Source organism: Lactuca serriola, chromosome 1 (assembly GCF_051521515.1).
Source record: "Lactuca serriola cultivar US96UC23 chromosome 1, Lser_US96UC23_V15, whole genome shotgun sequence".
In the NCBI taxonomy this organism is placed as follows: domain Eukaryota; kingdom Viridiplantae; phylum Streptophyta; class Magnoliopsida; order Asterales; family Asteraceae; genus Lactuca; species Lactuca serriola.
The window spans coordinates 49,194,282-49,209,783 of NC_136408.1; the positions used below are offsets into that span (position 1 = coordinate 49,194,282).

Here is a 15,502-nt window from a genome sequence, read left to right on the forward strand (position 1 = left end):
TTTGCAAGTTTGAAAAAGACTCGGTTATTTGAATGAAACCGGTCCATATTTAATCTTTATATGACCCGGTTTGGGGATTGGAATCGGGCTCTTTTAGCCATATATGACCCAGTTTTGAATGGTTGGACCGTGTCCTAATCTTCGTATATGATCAAATGTTGTGCGTTATGTTCCTCATATATGTCCCGGTTTTATGAATTATTCCACATTCAAGGCTACTATTATTATTGATTTTTTATCTACTTATTTATTTAACAAACGGGATGTTACACATATTTACTATGTACTACCTAAAGTTGTAAAAAACACTCGACGTTAGCTAGTCGGTGGACTGAGGTTAAGGGGTTAATCGGCTAGGTTGAGATTAATTGAGGGATTCATCGGGGACCCTAAATCGCTAACTTGTTGAATTTAGAAATAATTAAAGATGACTAATTTCGTAACAAAGTTCGTAAATACCACTAATATCATAACAAATAGGTTATTATGATTAATACAACACTAGTCATTCCTCAAATAGTTTTTGTTGACATATAACTTCTGCAAAATGTTAAAATTTCATCGTTTGCTATTGCTTCGCTCATTGTGTAGGCATAGATTAATATCTAGGGGTCTTCTAGTCGGTTGGGTAACGCCTAAGGACTAATTGGAGATTCAGAACCTAGTCGAGATTTTAACAACACTACTACTACCATTTTCAAACAAGAATTGATTTTTATTTCCCATTCTTTGTTTGTTAGGTTTGACATACCAAACACAACCCATCGACTTACTTCATCATGGTTAGGATACTACCAATCCACACAACTGCTGGTGCGAAATACGTTAGCAACATCTGCTAACCATTACCTACTTGATGTCGGTTTCTTCTCCTCGTAGTAGTCAAGAGCCTCACATGCCCAAAACTCCATGAAGGTCAATGAATGCGCCCCTATCAAGGTCACCATCTTAGAATGGAAAGAGCCCAAACGCTCCTCCAACAGCTCCACCATACCCTACTTGATCGTACCGAAGATCATAGGAGTCTGCTCGAGAATGCAAGGCATAATCTCAGACGTAATGAACTCCTGTGTTTGATCATCCAACTGCCCGGCTCCAAAACCTGGGCTTGAGCACTCACTAGCACCAGAAATACCAACCAATCTGCCTCGAAGAGTCACATACTGAAAATAGACCATACAAACCATCATAATACACACATACACACACACACACACACACATATATATATATATATATATATATATATATATATATTGTTGAGTGATCTTATACTCCACAAGTTTCCTAGTTTCATCGCAGCTCTCCTTGACTCGAGTACGAATTCTCTGCTTCTGTTAGCACGGTCCCATATTGCCTTGCACATCTATCCGTACTTTCCTCAAGGTTTTCCTTGAATCCGCCAGATAACTCTTTATCCATACTATTAACTCTCATCAATATAGGGTTCCTGACACTAAATCTCTTCCTAGGTTCTCCTAGGACAACCACCACACCACTCTCTGCCATCTGCAGTAGAGGGGACTCCTACCTGCACCCTCTAACATGCTCACAAATACAATTACATATCACTGACAACCAAAAATTCTTCGAATGAAAGGTCTCACACTACAATGATTGGAGTCAAACAAGAGCTGCCCAATAGAGTTAAAACCTAACCTTGTAAAATTATTTAGTTTCCGCCATATGCAACTTTACATATTGGCTTACTAGTTAGCTAATGTTAGTGAGAACTCCTAAAAAGCACAAAGCAAGCAACATTCGAGCATCGAGTAATCAGAACCAAGCATAACCTAATCAAGGCATCATATCACTGACTGATCAGTACTGGTCTACATGCTCATACAATAAGCATACAAAAGCACCTCTCCTAGAATTCTATCATGCAAACACTGAGCATATCATTAGCCCTAACTAGCATGCGATTCACAGATTCACAAATCAAATCATATTAGATAACATGTATGAGTATTTTGGGAAAACTTACTTGAGCTCGGTCGATTGCATCCACCACACCCTTACTTGTGTTAGTAAACCTTTTTCTGTAAAAATATTTCCCTTTTTTTTTGAATTTTTTTAACAAATCCTCAGTTTGAGTTCAGACACACCCGAGAGTATGTCCGAATCCCTCAAACTAAGGCTCTGATATCAATTTGTAACGTCTCAAAAATAATACCCAAAAATATCATTTTTAAAATTAGTAAAATGGTAATCCAAAACATTGTCATACAGCCAAGATGAAGTGAGGTGGTGTGTGCTCTGCAATCATCCCAGACTCTTACAATTTGAACCAAAAGTACCTGAAATATAAACCGAAAACCGTAAGTACAAATATTAATGAATTCCCCAAAATACCATATAACATACGTAATAAACACATATTGGGCCTCTGCCCTTAATTGGGCCCCGCCCAACATCGATCTGGTGTCAAATAGGTGTAGAGGCATTAACATTCACGGACTTATATGGAGGATCGCCCAAATATGACCATCTTACGATTAATAATAATATCTTGTTTTTCAAGGTTCAACTTCCCGCCCGCCCAAACAAAATTTAGTTGTTTATATGTTCGTCTATGCTTTTGATCAGTTTGGTGTCTTTAAATCGGTTCTCGAAACCTTTAAATGCAAAGGCTTATAAACAATTTGCCACCGTATCATACTTGTCTAGGCATGAATTGTGGGTTGATGCACCATCAAAACGAAACATAAACTAGCCTAAAACGGACACTTAGACAAAATAAAATAATTGAAAATTAAATATGGAATTTGCCAGTGAATATTATAAGAATAAGACACCATACCGTGAAAACAATTTTCTAATCAATGACGTCCATTCTAACTTTTTCATTTCTTCTAACAAAACTTTTGCCAAGTCTTCGAATTAAAGTCCTCCATATCATTAGCCTAATATTAAATATCATAGCTTTAATCAACCTCAACAGTCTGCATGCATGCCGTGGTTCAAACTATATGAGAAAAAAAAACTGGAAGCACATATCTTTCCTTGACTTTTATTCCTTCGTTGACTTTTGACTCAGATGGTATTATTGACATCTTCAGAACTTGTAATTATAAAAGTAATAGCTCGTCCTTAACAAGAAGCACATATCTGAATTACGTATTCCTGAACATTCAACAAAAAGTTAAACAACGTACATTACCTGAAAACAATTTCATATTATCTATGCGGCAGTTTTCTTTTTGAATCGCGGAATCGATATATTATAACGAAATCAACTGCATCTTAGATTCTATTTGACTATTCCATTAGAAAACAGATTGCCAGGTCATATTTTACTATTTCAGCTCAATATGCTTAGATCAGCAATTAAGGATGTTGACTAAAGAATGCTGTTTTTGTGGATGCTTATTGAGTTATTTCAATTTAGCTTTACAAACACATACATACATACATACATAAATGCATGCATACATACATATATAACTTAAGTTTAGGATAACATAATTTGCTTTTAACACGTACGCCACTTATGATCTTATTAATGAATTTCATTTAATTAAAACCTTTTTAGAATTCAAATCACCAAGGTCCTTCTAGGGTCGGTTTTTCTAACTCCATTTGAGTTCTCATTAAATATTAATTATAACCCGATATGAAGTCATCATCCTCTCTATTCTTTATAAATTAATAAGAAAATGCCATATATAGATCTGAGTCACCAAATTATCGTATATTTTGTAATTAGTGTTTTCATTATTTCCTCCGTTGACTTTTGATTCAAAGGGTATTATTGAAATTTTCGATATTGTAATTACTTATGAATGGTCGTCGTTAACAGGAAGCACATATCTTAAACACTTTTGAAAATTAAATGAGTATATTTGACGAGATTAATACCTAAAAAACTTTACTATCCAGACCGCAATTTTCTTGTTGAAAACATGAAATGGAATCTACGTTAACTAATCAAGTGTATCATCATAGATATATAGAGAGCGGAATTGACTATTCCATTAGGAATCAGAATGTGAGGTCGCAATTTACCATTTCAACTCAATGTGTTTAGGTCAGCATTGACTAAAGAATTTTGTTTTGTGAATCGTTATGTGAATTTAGTTTAAACACACAGACACACAGACACACACAACATATAGTATAATGTAAAATTAAGGATAATTTATTTAGCTTTTAATTAGTTTGAAGACGCCACTTACGATCATAATCAATTTCCATTTAAAACCTTTTGATAAATTCTAATCAGCAAGCTGCTTCTAGGTTTTTTCTAACCCCATTTGAATTCACCATTTTTATATCCCGTTTTTGAAGTCAACTGTATGCCCTATATATAGTGTTTATAAATAAGACACTGGCATCGATATTCAAACCAATCAAATTAAGATGAAGAAGTACTCTCAAATACGCTCCTGTGTCTTCCTTCTGGTTCTTTGTCTTTCCTTTTCTAACTCATGGGCAAACTTATCTTCCCTTGTTGATGTTACACCAGGTACGGAAAATTTCATAAGTTGCATACAGCCCAAATCCAACAATGTCACCTCCTTCTCTCAGCAGCTCATTATCACACCTGTCAATGCTTCTTTCATTCCCATTTGGCAAGTCGCAGTGCAAAACACTAGGTTCCTTAAACCCTCGACTCCTAAACCATCAATCATCGTGACACCTGTGGATGAAACACTTGTCCAAAAGGCTCTATTCTGCGCAAAGAAACATGGGTACGAGATGAGGATCAGGAGTGGGGGCCATGACTATGAAGGCCTATCATACACTGCTGATGTTCCCTTTGTTATGCTTGATTTCACCAACATGAGGTCTATAGACGTGGACGTAGCTAACAGGAGCGCATGGGTCCAGCCAGGTGCTGTGCTTGGTGAACTCTATTACAGTATTTCTCAGAAGACCGACACCTTGTATTTCCCGGCAGGTGTTTGCCCCACGGTGGGTGTTGGCGGGTACATGGGCGGTGGTGGCTACGGAAACCTACTGAGGAAATATGGTACTGCTGCTGATAATGTTGTGGACGTTCGCTTTATGGATGTCAATGGAAATATTCTTGACAGGAAGTCCATGGGTAAGGATTTGTTTTGGGCAATACGAGGAGGTGGTGCTTCCAGTTTTGGAATCGTTCTCGCATGGAAGCTCAGGTTGGTTCCGGTTCCAGAAAAAGTAACTGTATTCATACTGAATAAAACTTTGGAAGAAGGGGCAACCAAAATTTTCCATAAATATCAATACGTTGCGCCAACTATTGATAGAAATCTACACATAAGAACTCAGGTGTTTGCCGAATATATTGGCAACACCACCAAGAAAACCATACGGATTATGTTCGAAGGAATTTATCAGGGCACAAGGGACACATTGCTTCCGTTGCTGGACGAAAAATTTCCTGAGCTCGGTGTTAGACGAGAGATTTGTGAAGAAATTAGAAGCATCCAATCGACCGTTGTGTTTTGGGGCCTGCCAAGCTCCACCCCAATTGAGATCCTCACGAACCGGTCTGCTATAGCCAAGCTGAACAATAAAAGCAAATCAGACTATGTCCGGACACCAATTCCCATACGCGGTCTAAGAAAGATATGGAGAAAGCTCATGCAAAACGACGGATCGGCACTTCTCATGATCAATCCTTTTGGCGGAAGGATGGCTGATTACTCAGAGTCAGCAATTCCATATCCTCATAGAGCTGGGGTGTTGTTACAGATTCTCAAGACTGTTAATTTTAACGGTCAAACTTCAGACACGACCCCTACATCGCTCAAGAGAATAATGTGGCTTCGAAGCTTGGACGAGTTACTGACGCCTTATGTCTCAAAGAACCCAAGAGAAGCATATTCCAACTACAATGATCTAGATTTGGGTGTTGGAAGTTCTAATTATGAAGAAGCCAGTCTTTGGGGTGAGAGGTACTGGAAAAGGGACAATTTTCAGAAGTTGATTCGAATCAAGGCCAAAGTTGATCCGGATAATTTCTTCCGGCGTCCACAAAGTATCCCTGTTTTCTAACACCTCTCTCTCTCTACACGCGGCACCTTTTTCTTGAGAAAGGCTCAAAATTAGGGTCTTACTTCTTTTGTTTTTTTTAATAAACTACCAATAAGTCTAACGTACTCATAATATCGCTCTGTTTTAAAAGAATATCTAAAATTAATTGTTAAATGATTGTAATTTTTATATGAATTGGTTATGATTTATTCTAATCGATGCATTGTTTGGTTATTATATTTCTTGGTTATACTTTGTGTTGATGAATAAATTTGATATAATTAATTCTTAAGACGTCTTCGATAATTTCTAATTTTGGCTTGGGTTTAAGTTGGATGATGGAAACTATCCTGTGTTGGAACTCGTATGGTTGATAAAAACTTATTGTATAAGTACTTGTTGGTGTAATTGTATATTGTATGGAATATATCATAAGGGAACTACATATATGTAATGTTATATGAGGGGTCAAGAAATGACGAATATTAGTGTAGTTCTTTGTCCGGTCGCAATACCTTGTTGCTAGCCGCTCCAAGTACAACAACATACTCAAACCTTGTTTCTTGAAGCTCCAAGTACAATTACATACTCAAGAACTTGGGGTTAAGAATGGGGATGAATAGTTATACGGTATATGACCATTTGTTGGCAGCGTTGTGAATGTCACACGTTGGTCGTTATGCAGATGCCCGACTGTGTATTTTTGTCAGGACCCTTGAACAATGGATACAACGGATGATCTTTGTTGTGTCTTTCAGTATTGCATTTCATAATATCTATATTGTATTATAAAATGTAAGTAGATTGCTATTGTTTGAAATTTTCCCAAGAAAACAGACTGTATATTAAATATGGACATGAAAGTAGGTTCTTATTGTTTTCACTTTCCTTGACCACTTGTTTAAACTGATTGTTAATAACAATGTTGTTGATCATAAATATTTTGAGGCTTGGTATTATCATTCATTGTTACTAAGTAGTAGTTAACCGCTATACCAAATCATGTCACATGTATTTTTGATAAATGAGTTTAAGAAAATGTTGTTGCTGGAATGTACAAAATACGGGTACCTTGGAACGAACAAAAAAATTGTAAAGTTACTGGAATTGTTGGAACAAGTTGAACATTGATTTTTTTATTTGTATGTTTTGGAATTCAAATCATGGGTTATTAATTTTAAACCGTTAATAGCATTGTAGCATTGTACTTTATTTTATCGATTTAATTCGGGACATTTTTTCACAGTTACACGTTGTAACTGTGTTTCCAAAAACACGATCATATTTTCCTCCCGAGTGCTTATCTTGATGACGCTTATCTCTATAAACATAACACTTTTAGCCTTTTCTTCTAGGTGATTTAGGCGACTTTCTAGCGATTTTCGAGATCCGAAGACCACGATTAGAGACTCGTTTATTAAGTTTTGCAAGTTAATATTTTTACACTTTTTTTTTTTTTTTTTTTTTTTTCAGATTAACAGTTTTTGTTTCGTTTTTAGCCATTTATGGGTAAAACTTTAGATTTCAGTTTTGCATCGACGTCGACCTTTTATGCAAGTAATCGGTGGTATTGTTTTTTAATTCATGTTTGTATATAGTAATACCCGTCCTGTTTTAATCTAATGTTTGATTTTGGTTCGGTTCATGTTGGTCTCTTGAATTAGGATTTAATCACTCTAGTTAATCAAATTAGTAGAATATGTAATTGTTACATTGACCGATAAAAAGATGACAATCATCAAATTGGTTTTGCGAGGAGATTTAATGCTGATGTAAATTGTGTATCGGATATTTTTAGGCTTTTGAGCTTGAAATGCAAGAAGCTCACTACTACAAAAGGCTTTATAGGACTCGCCAATTAGAACCCGGTTTCGAGAAAAACTGCGATATATTATTAAAAAACCAGGACTTAAAAGGGAACAACCAATATGACCCGGTTCATTCTAACAAACCGGGATATATGCTCACTTAAGGAAACCGGTTCCCAGCATAACAACCGGGACTTTTAGTCGTATAGGTATATGACCCTGTCTCGAGAAAAACAACCGGGTTCTATTAGTATTACTACAGAACACGCTTACTAGGAAGTTATATGGACCATATTCTACAACCGGGTGTTTTGACTTCTTTTAGCAAATATAAATGTGGATTAATGACTTCTTTTTTTCAACTATGACTTTAGTAAAAAACACACAAGAATGAAGCTGGAACAAAGTAAAATAATGAGCAACAAGAAGAATCAAACAAACAAAAGCAAAACATACAAAGAACTAAAAACAATAAGAAAAACACCCCACAAGGGTAAAAAGGTCCAAATAGCAAATATCTATTCCACCATCAACATGGAGAGCATAGCAGACCAGACCAAAAGCAAACAGATGAATAGAGGGAGAAAACATCAGTAAACAGGCACCACACCGAAAATTGCCAGGCAGGGGCAAAATGGTCAAGAAAGCAATAAAACACACCAACATCTAGAATGCAATCAGCAACCAGGATCACAAATAGAACCAGAGAAGATCAAGAAAGTATGCCAGCAACTCCAAAAGAAACCACCACACAGATGCAAGACAATACCAGGGGCAAAATTGTCAAAGGGATGAACTCATCTCAGCAACACAACATTTTTATAATCATGTTGTCCGGTAATGTGATTATAGTTGGTTTTTGCAAGTTTGAAAAAGACTCGGTTATTTGAATGAAACCGGTCCATATTTAATCTTTATATGACCCGGTTTGGGGATTGGAATCGGGCTCTTTTAGCCATATATGACCCAGTTTTGAATGGTTGGACCGTGTCCTAATCTTCGTATATGATCAAATGTTGTGCGTTATGTTCCTCATATATGTCCCGGTTTTATGAATTATTCCACATTCAAGGCTACTATTATTATTGATTTTTTATCTACTAATTTATTTAACAAACGGGATGTTACACATATTTACTATGTACTACCTAAAGTTGTAAAAAACACTCGACGTTAGCTAGTCGGTGGACTGAGGTTAAGGGGTTAATCGGCTAGGTTGAGATTAATTGAGGGATTCATCGGGGACCCTAAATCGCTAACTTGTTGAATTTAGAAATAATTAAAGATGACTAATTTCGTAACAAAGTTCGTAAATACCACTAATATCATAACAAATAGGTTATTATGATTAATACAACACTAGTCATTCCTCAAATAGTTTTTGTTGACATATAACTTCTGCAAAATGTTAAAATTTCATCGTTTGCTATTGCTTCGCTCATTGTGTAGGCATAGATTAATATCTAGGGGTCTTCTAGTCGGTTGGGTAACGCCTAAGGACTAATTGGAGATTCAGAACCTAGTCGAGATTTTAACAACACTACTACTACCATTTTCAAACAAGAATTGATTTTTATTTCCCATTCTTTGTTTGTTAGGTTTGACATACCAAACACAACCCATCGACTTACTTCATCATGGTTAGGATACTACCAATCCACACAACTGCTGGTGCGAAATACGTTAGCAACATCTGCTAACCATTACCTACTTGATGTCGGTTTCTTCTCCTCGTAGTAGTCAAGAGCCTCACATGCCCAAAACTCCATGAAGGTCAATGAATGCGCCCCTATCAAGGTCACCATCTTAGAATGGAAAGAGCCCAAACGCTCCTCCAACAGCTCCACCATACCCTACTTGATCGTACCGAAGATCATAGGAGTCTGCTCGAGAATGCAAGGCATAATCTCAGACGTAATGAACTCCTGTGTTTGATCATCCAACTGCCCGGCTCCAAAACCTGGGCTTGAGCACTCACTAGCACCAGAAATACCAACCAATCTGCCTCGAAGAGTCACATACTGAAAATAGACCATACAAACCATCATAATACACACATACACACACACACACACACATATATATATATATATATATATATATATATATATTGTTGAGTGATCTTATACTCCACAAGTTTCCTAGTTTCATCGCAGCTCTCCTTGACTCGAGTACGAATTCTCTGCTTCTGTTAGCACGGTCCCATATTGCCTTGCACATCTATCCGTACTTTCCTCAAGGTTTTCCTTGAATCCGCCAGATAACTCTTTATCCATACTATTAACTCTCATCAATATAGGGTTCCTGACACTAAATCTCTTCCTAGGTTCTCCTAGGACAACCACCACACCACTCTCTGCCATCTGCAGTAGAGGGGACTCCTACCTGCACCCTCTAACATGCTCACAAATACAATTACATATCACTGACAACCAAAAATTCTTCGAATGAAAGGTCTCACACTACAATGATTGGAGTCAAACAAGAGCTGCCCAATAGAGTTAAAACCTAACCTTGTAAAATTATTTAGTTTCCGCCATATGCAACTTTACATATTGGCTTACTAGTTAGCTAATGTTAGTGAGAACTCCTAAAAAGCACAAAGCAAGCAACATTCGAGCATCGAGTAATCAGAACCAAGCATAACCTAATCAAGGCATCATATCACTGACTGATCAGTACTGGTCTACATGCTCATACAATAAGCATACAAAAGCACCTCTCCTAGAATTCTATCATGCAAACACTGAGCATATCATTAGCCCTAACTAGCATGCGATTCACAGATTCACAAATCAAATCATATTAGATAACATGTATGAGTATTTTGGGAAAACTTACTTGAGCTCGGTCGATTGCATCCACCACACCCTTACTTGTGTTAGTAAACCTTTTTCTGTAAAAATATTTCCCTTTTTTTTTGAATTTTTTTAACAAATCCTCAGTTTGAGTTCAGACACACCCGAGAGTATGTCCGAATCCCTCAAACTAAGGCTCTGATATCAATTTGTAACGTCTCAAAAATAATACCCAAAAATATCATTTTTAAAATTAGTAAAATGGTAATCCAAAACATTGTCATACAGCCAAGATGAAGTGAGGTGGTGTGTGCTCTGCAATCATCCCAGACTCTTACAATTTGAACCAAAAGTACCTGAAATATAAACCGAAAACCGTAAGTACAAATATTAATGAATTCCCCAAAATACCATATAACATACGTAATAAACACATATTGGGCCTCTGCCCTTAATTGGGCCCCGCCCAACATCGATCTGGTGTCAAATAGGTGTAGAGGCATTAACATTCACGGACTTATATGGAGGATCGCCCAAATATGACCATCTTACGATTAATAATAATATCTTGTTTTTCAAGGTTCAACTTCCCGCCCGCCCAAACAAAATTTAGTTGTTTATATGTTCGTCTATGCTTTTGATCAGTTTGGTGTCTTTAAATCGGTTCTCGAAACCTTTAAATGCAAAGGCTTATAAACAATTTGCCACCGTATCATACTTGTCTAGGCATGAATTGTGGGTTGATGCACCATCAAAACGAAACATAAACTAGCCTAAAACGGACACTTAGACAAAATAAAATAATTGAAAATTAAATATGGAATTTGCCAGTGAATATTATAAGAATAAGACACCATACCGTGAAAACAATTTTCTAATCAATGACGTCCATTCTAACTTTTTCATTTCTTCTAACAAAACTTTTGCCAAGTCTTCGAATTAAAGTCCTCCATATCATTAGCCTAATATTAAATATCATAGCTTTAATCAACCTCAACAGTCTGCATGCATGCCGTGGTTCAAACTATATGAGAAAAAAAAACTGGAAGCACATATCTTTCCTTGACTTTTATTCCTTCGTTGACTTTTGACTCAGATGGTATTATTGACATCTTCAGAACTTGTAATTATAAAAGTAATAGCTCGTCCTTAACAAGAAGCACATATCTGAATTACGTATTCCTGAACATTCAACAAAAAGTTAAACAACGTACATTACCTGAAAACAATTTCATATTATCTATGCGGCAGTTTTCTTTTTGAATCGCGGAATCGATATATTATAACGAAATCAACTGCATCTTAGATTCTATTTGACTATTCCATTAGAAAACAGATTGCCAGGTCATATTTTACTATTTCAGCTCAATATGCTTAGATCAGCAATTAAGGATGTTGACTAAAGAATGCTGTTTTTGTGGATGCTTATTGAGTTATTTCAATTTAGCTTTACAAACACATACATACATACATACATAAATGCATGCATACATACATATATAACTTAAGTTTAGGATAACATAATTTGCTTTTAACACGTACGCCACTTATGATCTTATTAATGAATTTCATTTAATTAAAACCTTTTTAGAATTCAAATCACCAAGGTCCTTCTAGGGTCGGTTTTTCTAACTCCATTTGAGTTCTCATTAAATATTAATTATAACCCGATATGAAGTCATCATCCTCTCTATTCTTTATAAATTAATAAGAAAATGCCATATATAGATCTGAGTCACCAAATTATCGTATATTTTGTAATTAGTGTTTTCATTATTTCCTCCGTTGACTTTTGATTCAAAGGGTATTATTGAAATTTTCGAACTTGTAATTACTTATGAATGGTCGTCGTTAACAGGAAGCACATATCTTAAACACTTTTGAAAATTAAATGAGTATATTTGACGAGATTAATACCTAAAAAACTTTACTATCCAGACCGCAATTTTCTTGTTGAAAACATGAAATGGAATCTACGTTAACTAATCAAGTGTATCATCATAGATATATAGAGAGCGGAATTGACTATTCCATTAGGAATCAGAATGTGAGGTCGCAATTTACCATTTCAACTCAATGTGTTTAGGTCAGCATTGACTAAAGAATTTTGTTTTGTGAATCGTTATGTGAATTTAGTTTAAACACACAGACACACAGACACACACAACATATAGTATAATGTAAAATTAAGGATAATTTATTTAGCTTTTAATTAGTTTGAAGACGCCACTTACGATCATAATCAATTTCCATTTAAAACCTTTTGATAAATTCTAATCAGCAAGCTGCTTCTAGGTTTTTTCTAACCCCATTTGAATTCACCATTTTTATATCCCGTTTTTGAAGTCAACTGTATGCCCTATATATAGTGTTTATAAATAAGACACTGGCATCGATATTCAAACCAATCAAATTAAGATGAAGAAGTACTCTCAAATACGCTCCTGTGTCTTCCTTCTGGTTCTTTGTCTTTCCTTTTCTAACTCATGGGCAAACTTATCTTCCCTTGTTGATGTTACACCAGGTACGGAAAATTTCATAAGTTGCATACAGCCCAAATCCAACAATGTCACCTCCTTCTCTCAGCAGCTCATTATCACACCTGTCAATGCTTCTTTCATTCCCATTTGGCAAGTCGCAGTGCAAAACACTAGGTTCCTTAAACCCTCGACTCCTAAACCATCAATCATCGTGACACCTGTGGATGAAACACTTGTCCAAAAGGCTCTATTCTGCGCAAAGAAACATGGGTACGAGATGAGGATCAGGAGTGGGGGCCATGACTATGAAGGCCTATCATACACTGCTGATGTTCCCTTTGTTATGCTTGATTTCACCAACATGAGGTCTATAGACGTGGACGTAGCTAACAGGAGCGCATGGGTCCAGCCAGGTGCTGTGCTTGGTGAACTCTATTACAGTATTTCTCAGAAGACCGACACCTTGTATTTCCCGGCAGGTGTTTGCCCCACGGTGGGTGTTGGCGGGTACATGGGCGGTGGTGGCTACGGAAACCTACTGAGGAAATATGGTACTGCTGCTGATAATGTTGTGGACGTTCGCTTTATGGATGTCAATGGAAATATTCTTGACAGGAAGTCCATGGGTAAGGATTTGTTTTGGGCAATACGAGGAGGTGGTGCTTCCAGTTTTGGAATCGTTCTCGCATGGAAGCTCAGGTTGGTTCCGGTTCCAGAAAAAGTAACTGTATTCATACTGAATAAAACTTTGGAAGAAGGGGCAACCAAAATTTTCCATAAATATCAATACGTTGCGCCAACTATTGATAGAAATCTACACATAAGAACTCAGGTGTTTGCCGAATATATTGGCAACACCACCAAGAAAACCATACGGATTATGTTCGAAGGAATTTATCAGGGCACAAGGGACACATTGCTTCCGTTGCTGGACGAAAAATTTCCTGAGCTCGGTGTTAGACGAGAGATTTGTGAAGAAATTAGAAGCATCCAATCGACCGTTGTGTTTTGGGGCCTGCCAAGCTCCACCCCAATTGAGATCCTCACGAACCGGTCTGCTATAGCCAAGCTGAACAATAAAAGCAAATCAGACTATGTCCGGACACCAATTCCCATACGCGGTCTAAGAAAGATATGGAGAAAGCTCATGCAAAACGACGGATCGGCACTTCTCATGATCAATCCTTTTGGCGGAAGGATGGCTGATTACTCAGAGTCAGCAATTCCATATCCTCATAGAGCTGGGGTGTTGTTACAGATTCTCAAGACTGTTAATTTTAACGGTCAAACTTCAGACACGACCCCTACATCGCTCAAGAGAATAATGTGGCTTCGAAGCTTGGACGAGTTACTGACGCCTTATGTCTCAAAGAACCCAAGAGAAGCATATTCCAACTACAATGATCTAGATTTGGGTGTTGGAAGTTCTAATTATGAAGAAGCCAGTCTTTGGGGTGAGAGGTACTGGAAAAGGGACAATTTTCAGAAGTTGATTCGAATCAAGGCCAAAGTTGATCCGGATAATTTCTTCCGGCGTCCACAAAGTATCCCTGTTTTCTAACACCTCTCTCTCTCTACACGCGGCACCTTTTTCTTGAGAAAGGCTCAAAATTAGGGTCTTACTTCTTTTGTTTTTTTTAATAAACTACCAATAAGTCTAACGTACTCATAATATCGCTCTGTTTTAAAAGAATATCTAAAATTAATTGTTAAATGATTGTAATTTTTATATGAATTGGTTATGATTTATTCTAATCGATGCATTGTTTGGTTATTATATTTCTTGGTTATACTTTGTGTTGATGAATAAATTTGATATAATTAATTCTTAAGACGTCTTCGATAATTTCTAATTTTGGCTTGGGTTTAAGTTGGATGATGGAAACTATCCTGTGTTGGAACTCGTATGGTTGATAAAAACTTATTGTATAAGTACTTGTTGGTGTAATTGTATATTGTATGGAATATATCATAAGGGAACTACATATATGTAATGTTATATGAGGGGTCAAGAAATGACGAATATTAGTGTAGTTCTTTGTCCGGTCGCAATACCTTGTTGCTAGCCGCTCCAAGTACAACAACATACTCAAACCTTGTTTCTTGAAGCTCCAAGTACAATTACATACTCAAGAACTTGGGGTTAAGAATGGGGATGAATAGTTATACGGTATATGACCATTTGTTGGCAGCGTTGTGAATGTCACACGTTGGTCGTTATGCAGATGCCCGACTGTGTATTTTTGTCAGGACCCTTGAACAATGGATACAACGGATGATCTTTGTTGTGTCTTTCAGTATTGCATTTCATAATATCTATATTGTATTATAAAATGTAAGTAGATTGCTATTGTTTGAAATTTTCCCAAGAAAACAGACTGTATATTAAATATGGACATGAAAGTAGGTTCTTATTGTTTTCACTTTCCTTGACCACTTGTTTAAACTGATT

At 36.6% G+C, this 15,502-nt stretch overlaps 2 pseudogenes; both read left to right on the top strand.

Moving 5' to 3' along the window:
- The first annotated feature begins 4,362 nt into the window (after positions 1-4,362).
- Positions 4,363-6,098, top strand: LOC145068422 (tetrahydroberberine oxidase pseudogene; annotated as a pseudogene).
- Positions 6,099-12,988: 6,890 nt separating this feature from the next.
- LOC145068431 (tetrahydroberberine oxidase pseudogene) lies at positions 12,989-14,724 on the top strand (annotated as a pseudogene).
- The last annotated feature ends 778 nt before the right edge of the window (positions 14,725-15,502 follow it).